Source organism: Phragmites australis, chromosome 5 (genome assembly GCF_958298935.1).
Source record: "Phragmites australis chromosome 5, lpPhrAust1.1, whole genome shotgun sequence".
Lineage (NCBI taxonomy): Eukaryota > Viridiplantae > Streptophyta > Magnoliopsida > Poales > Poaceae > Phragmites > Phragmites australis.
Genome location: NC_084925.1, coordinates 17,561,789 through 17,569,275, shown reverse-complemented (window position 1 = coordinate 17,569,275; position 7,487 = coordinate 17,561,789).

The following is a 7,487-nucleotide window of genomic DNA, read 5'->3' as shown; positions in this document are numbered from 1 at the left end:
GAGAAAATTGAACGTAAGTCTGTTCTTGATCACAAGTGCGTGATTCGATTATTGGGTGACTAGCAAAGAATTATTGTTCGATTTACCTTTTTTAGGCCTTGAGTCCTCCTGCAGCAGCAAGGATAAGCTTCTTGCTGATGTAATGAAGAAGATTAACGATGATGTCAAGTTTCGGGAGAGACTTAGGAATCAAGTGAACACTACTCGAGCTGAAAAGAAGGCGATGATAGCTGAAAGGGATGCTGCGGTTCTGACCCTTCAAGAACTGAAAGAGCAGACCCTTGACCTTATGTCACAATCAACCTCTGCAAGTGCTACCACATTGCTAGGTATTCTCAAGAGCTATAACCCCATGCTCGATACCTCACTGGTGACAGTCGGGTTCAATTGTACTAGCGAAGAAGCCACAAAGTGGTTGAAAGTGTATAGCCTGTAGTTCCAGCATTTTGTAAGATATATTTTATGATCTGAGAATGCCCGCAACGATGCTATACTTTGCCAGTTTATTATGCCTTTGTCTGCTATTTCCATTTTGATGAAATAGGATTAGCATAAGTAGATGCAAAAACTGATAGATACATGTTGTCATTGTCCTCAAAACCATATAGTTATGCATCTATCAACCTGAAATTTTAACTAGATAAGCTATTAGATGCGCGACCCTCGAGTACTCAAGAAGACCGTAATAGTAAGAGAAAAATACTAATACAGAGCTTAGATAATATTGGATTTTCTGCGAACTTTTATCAACTTGCGCATTGAATACTCGAGAGTGCAAGCCCCCGAGCACTATTGTTTTAACTGCCAGGCAGGTGGGCATTAAAAACCCACTCCAGTTTGTTCTCATTTTCACCGCAATCTTGATTTGACACGCCATAATGACCGCCCATCCCTCTTTGCAGAGACGAGACAAGCCATGAAGATGTCTTAACTTCGCTGAACGTACTACACGCCCGAGGCAACACCATCGTTTTGGATCCTGACGACTACGTTTATATAGTGAGACCCATTCCCTCTGCTATAAATAGAGGGGACTCGAAGCCGTCTATCTTTCATATCGCCCCCCTTTGTTCCTTTGCCCATTGCCTTCTAGGATTTATAGAGCTTGAAGCCATGGCATGCAATCCATCTCCTCCTCGTGAACTAATCCCAGAAGTCCTTTCCCCTAGGCCTCTCGCCATGGTCCCTCCTGAAATCATCATTGTTTCCTCCGACGACGAGGACTTGAGTGGTAGGCCTAAGAAAAAAAGGGAAGAAGTGCCCACCACAGATAATCACCACCCCCTCCCAATTCAGCGTGTTCGCCATTAGATCAAGGCTTACGCTTCAAGCCAGATAGCGCAGTGCTCCACACGGGAGGAGGATTGAGGATGGTGGTGATCTCGACAGGATCATCGACCAAGCCACCATCGAGGTCTTCGGCAGTGGAGCCCTGTCATCACCAGCTATGGAGGCACGGTCGTCTTCTCCATCGACAACCGCCAGATCACCCTCACACTAGGCAGAAGACCACTCGACATCATTGGCGTCGGTCATCAGCTCCAGCAAGGCCTAAGCCTCGGCCACTTTTCCTAGCCCTTATATGGTCGGCGGCCCATTCCAAGGGTGATCAGCTGCCACCTGAGGGAGGAGTATAAAATGTTTCTTGACTTGTTTAAGAGCGAATAAGGTTTTTTTTTGAAAGATCTAAGCTGATCCCTTCTGTCAATTTTGCACTAGCCACACGGATTAGTGTGAACGAGAAAAACTATGTAATCGAGTAGCCAACCGAATCGAATGTAATCGACTTACCTATATCCTATCTTTTCTATCAATAAAACTTTGGAGTTGGTCTTCCACGAGTGCTCAAGTATCTCGCCATTTGGAGTAGATAGCCCTACCGACCCAGGTCGAGTGACCTCAACTACTATGTAAGGTCCTTCCCGCTTAGGCGATAACTTGTGGCGCTAGGCCTGTTTCTCACTTTCCGTAGGACGAGGTTCCCAGCAGCGAGTTGCCTGGGTTGAATTTGCTGGCCTTGATATCTACACGATGCCTGCTGATACTTGGCCGCTCGAATAGACGCTCGATCTCGGTACTCCTCGAGTAGATTTATGTCATCCACTCGTCAATGCTCCTACCCTTCTTCAGAGTAATTTTCCACTCGAGGTGATCTGAACTGCAACTCAGTCGGGAGCACCACTTCCGCTCCATAAACCAAGAAGAAAGGAGTTTCACCGATAGCCCTATTAGTCAACATACGAACGGCCGATAGTACCGAGGGAAGCTCTTTTACCCAGCGTTACGAGTAAGCCTTTAGCCTATCGAAGACCCGAGTTTTGATACCCTGCAAGACTATACCATTAGCATGCTCAACTTGACCATTACTCTGCAGGTGAGCTACTAAGGCGAAACAAGTCTTAATACCGAATTCTTCGCAGAACGCAATGTAGGTTCCGCTTCTGAACCAGCTACCGTTATCCATAACTATCCGATGCTGAATTGAGTAATTATACTCCTCATGAATTTCTTGGCCACTTCTGCAGTTATTTTTTCTACGGGATCGGCCTCTATCCACTTGGTGAACGTTGTCGATAGCCATGAATAGAACATGTAACCACCTTGGGCCCTTGGGAACGGTCCCAAGATATCCAAGTCCTAGACAGAGAAAGGTCAAGAAAGAGGGATTGTTTGCAGAGCTTGGGCTCGTCGAGTGGTCCGCCTTCCAAAAAATTGGTAGCTTTCGCACTTTTTTACCAGCTCAGAAGCATCCTGAAGGGTAGTCAGCCAATAGAATCCCTGGCGTTAAATTTTTCCAACCAAGGTGCGAGAAGATGCATGATTATCATACGTGCCTCCATGGCTTGGATTTACGAGCAATTTTCTCTTCAAACGCATCAACATCAGGGATGTCTCGACCCTCGAGGTAGGCTTAGTACAGAGTCATCCAAGTTGGGTTGTGTTCGAGTAGTGCAACATCCGTGTCTGTGGGTTCTGCCTCGCTAACCTGACCATACTGCTAGTCGGGTTGGGCAGCATCCATTCACCGAACTGTTTGGACAGATGGTTTAAGGAGTTTCTCAATGAAGACCCCTATGGGTACCGGTGCTCGAGAAGAAGCGAGTTTAGCAAGTTCATCCGCACCAGAGTTATCACTCCTTCCAATGTGCATCACTTCTAGTCCTTCGAACTTTTGCTCGAGCTTTCGCACCTCAAGTAAGTAAGCTACCATGTTGTCGTCCAAGCACTGGTACTCCTTTTGAACTTGGTTTACGACTAGCTATAAGTCCTCTTTCACAAGAAGTCTTTAAATCCCAAGTGATGCAGCTATGCGGAGCCCGTTTACCAGTCCTTCATATTCTGCAACATTATTAGAGGCTTTAAAGTCTAACTGAACAACGTACCTGAGTTCGTCACCCGTTGGAGATTTGAGCACAATGCCAGCCCCCGAGCCTTGGAGCGTGAGCGATCCATCGAAAAAGAGCGTCCAGTGATCTTCAACCATGTTTGGCCTTTTTTTCCTCAATGCTTGTCCATTCAGCGATGATATCTGGTAACACTCCGGATTTCACGCTTGTGCGCGATGCGTAACTTACGTCGAACTCATTTAGTTCTACCGCCCATTGTGCGATTCGTCCAGTAGCTTCCCAGTTATATTACATCTTTCAGCGGATACGTCATCAAGACCGTGATCCTGTGCGCTTGGAAGTAGTGCTGTAATTTCTACAAAGACATTAAGATTGCATATATCAGCTTCTGTACTTGCGGGTATTGTAGCTTAGCATCGTGTAGAACCTCGCTCACATAATAAAGAGGTTTTTGGACATTGACCTTCTTCTCGAGATATTCCCGTTCGACCGCCAGTACCGTGCTTACGACTTGTGGGGTAGCAACAATATACAAAAGAGCTCCTCTTTCTCGTTAGGCGGTGTAAGAATCAATGGGGAAGATAAGTACCTTTTTAAGTCCTGGAAGGCACGTTTCGCTTCCTCTGTCCACTCGAATCGGTCTTGTTTCTTCAACAACTTGAAGAAAGGCATTCCTCGCTCACCCATCCTAGAGATGAACCGACTAAGAGCAGCGATGCAACCTGTCAATTTCTGAACCTCCTTCAGTGTTCAAGGTGACTGCATCTGGTCGAGAGCCTCAATTTTGCTCGGCTTGACCTTAATGCCTCGACTTGACACCAGGAAGCCGAGAAGCTTGCCAGCCGGCACACCAAACATGCACTTTTCGGGGTTGAGCATCATGTGATACTTCCTAAGGTTGTCTAATGTTTCCGTGAGATCATTAACCAATGCATTTTTGGTTTCCGACTTGACTACAACATCATCGATGTATGCTTCTACATTGCACCCAATTTGGGGTTGTAGACAGTTTTGAATACACCTTTGATATATAGCACCAGCGTTTTTTAAACCGAAAGGCATCTTTACCTAACAAAATACACTGAAGGGAGTAGTAAAAGCTGTTTTCTCTGCATCATCTAATCCCATGCTAATTTGGTGATACCCTGAATAGGCATCAAGAAAATCTAGCAATTCATAGCCTGCCGTAGAGTCAACGATCTGGTCGATACGCGGGAGAGGAAAAGGATCCTTGGGGCAAGCTTTGTTGAGGTCGGTGAAGTGAACGTACATTCTCCTTCTGCCATTGGCCTTCTTGATGAGGACTGGGTCCGTGAGCCGCGTAGGATGACGCACTTCTCGAATGAAGCCCGCATTTAGGAGTTTATCGACCTCCTCCTAGATGGCCCACTTCCTATCTTCCGCAAATCTTTGCTGCTTCTGCACACAGGTTTGGCGCCAGGTTTATCAGCTAGTTGCTCGATCACCTCCCGGGCATATCGGACGGTTGCCATGCGAACACGTCTTGATTTGCCAGGAGAAAGGTGACGAGCTCGAGTTCCTATTTGGGCTCAAGATTAGCCCCGATCTTAACCATTTTAGATGGTTTAGATGGGTCGAGGGGTACTTCCTTGACACAACCACCAGTCTTCTTATCGTTGACGCCATCGTTGATCTTGCCTTCAGCGTCGTCAAACTCAGAGGTTCTAGCAAGACTTACGAGCCTGGAGTTTTGGCCACGACGACATCTTGGTGCCTTTGACGCTTAGAATTCACGTCCTTGGGGACGATAGCCACTCAATCGAAGTGTCCAACCACATCCATGCTTTGCTTGTTGCATTTGATCGCTGCGCGCTGATCCCCTTTTACTATAATGGCCCCCTTAGGAACCGGGATCTGGAGCATTTGGTAAGCATAGTGAACCACTGCCATGAACTTGCCCAGCATTGGGCGGCCTAGAATCACATTGTACGCCGTTTCAAAGTCCGCAACATCAAAGGTCAGCTTTTCTGTGTGGAAATTGCTAGGCCTGTCAAATATGACTGGCAGCTTGATCCGGCAGAGAGGCATGGCTGATGAGTTGGGATTTATGTCGTGGAAAGGCTCGACTCCTGCTTGAAGCTCTGATCTCTGAATTCCCATCTTGTCCAAGGTTTTGGAGAAAATGGGGTTGAGTGAACTACCACCATCGACCGGAGTTTTGGAAACTTTGACATTGAGTTGGTCGGCTGAACCACAACTGGGTATCAACCAGGATGTGGCATTGCGACCGGATGATTGGTTTGACCAAAGGTGATCGACTGTTCTGACCACCTAAGATACCAAGTAGGCCTAGTTAGACTTCTTGCTCAACCTCCTTGTACTGCCTTTTCGACTCGTACCTGGCGGATCCTCCAAAGATGTGCGCCAAGCTGTGGTCTGCCTCATGGAACTGGGGCTCACTGCCCTCAACATTCGACTTAGCCTTATTGCCACGCTCAGCATTCGCCTTGATCTTTCGTCAAGCTTTTTCTTGAACACATAGCACTCGTCGAAGTCATGCTAGTTGCTCCTATGAATGGGACACCACTTCCCACCACGTCGGCTGAGGCCTTTGTTGTCCCCAATGTTGTGCGATTTGTTCCTGCGACTGTAGCTATAGTCATATCAAGTCCCTTGCGCTTGTCACTGGGTTTGGTTTTCTTTCCTCCACTCTTCGAGGACTCGGGTTTGTCCTTGCTACATTGAAGGTTTTTAGTGCGCTCCTGCACTTCTGCTCTTTTTGCGCACTTGTCGGCTAATTCGAAAAGCTCTTTGACCGTACGGATCTTCCGAGTATCCATCTTTCCACATAAATCTGTGTCCTGAACACCTCTTTTATGGCGATGATTACTAACTCATCAGAGATGTCTAGGATCATGTTACGCTTATCGCTGAACCGATGGATAAAATCTTGAAGAGATTCACTGTCGCCTTGGTGTAGCTAGTGGAGATCGCTCTCCATTCCTGGTGGCTCGAATGTGCCTTGGAAATTGGCTATGAACTGAGCCTTGAGTTCCGCCCATAAACTAATTGAGTTGGGGCAAGTTTAGCAACCAGGACCTTGCGGATCCATCGAGGGTGGTTAACAGGTAATTGGCCATTATTCGATTGTCACCACCGGCTGCTTGAATAACAGTGGTGTAGATCTATAACCACTCGTTGGGATTGATTTTCCCGTCATATTTCTAGATCGAGCCCGCTTTGAACTTCCCGAGCCATCGAATTGACTGAAATTCGTGTACGAAAGCCTCGCAGCCTCCTTCGAACTCATTAGGAGGAGGTGGTGGGGAACTTCCACGCTTGCCTCTTCGAGCAAGGGAGTCATGTCGGCCATCCCGTCCCGTATATCTATGGTCATAGTAGCGGTGATCATCTTCACGGCATTCTTCACAGTGGCGATCGAGCCAATGAGGCCTCATGGTGACTTTTTGGAGGGAGCTTCTCCCTCGAGCAGTGAGTCATCACAGGAAGAGGCGTACCCACCGGAAGTCGTCGGGAGAGGCCAGGAGGCATCTGTTCTTCCGTGGTCTGCTGGTGAAGGGTTGTGTCAGGTGCACGCAAAGCTCCAGCTGCAGATGTTTCTGGTGGTAACTTGGCGCCGGTACCGTTGGGGGCGATAGCTATCACCGAATCTTTGGGAATTTTCGTGCCATGATCGACTACGGCCTCTGGATCTATCACCATTGGATCAGTCGATGGAGAAGATTAGTTCCTGACAATGTGTCCGTAAATAGACTAGGTATCTTCGAGTGCAGGGATTAATCACGAGACGGGACAATCGATATATACAGGTTTAGGCATCCGATTGGAGTAATACCCTACGTCCTGTGGGGGTGTTGCTACTGTATATTGATGATCTCGAGTACAAGCAATGGGGCTAAATCTATTACAGAGAGTATATCGTATCTGATCTAACCTAAAGCTAAGGTCGCTGAGTACCTTCTCTACTAGGGTCTTGATGCTTGCCTCGAGTTCTCTCTTCCTATGTTTACCTCTTGTTGTTCTCGTGTCTCCTCTCTCTCCCTGTCCCCCAACCTTTTCGCCTTATATATGGGTGGGAGTATCGACTCCTATCCAACCGTGGTCGATAGGGAGTTGTTTTCCATGACATCCAAGTAGATAGATCCATTTTGAGTACTA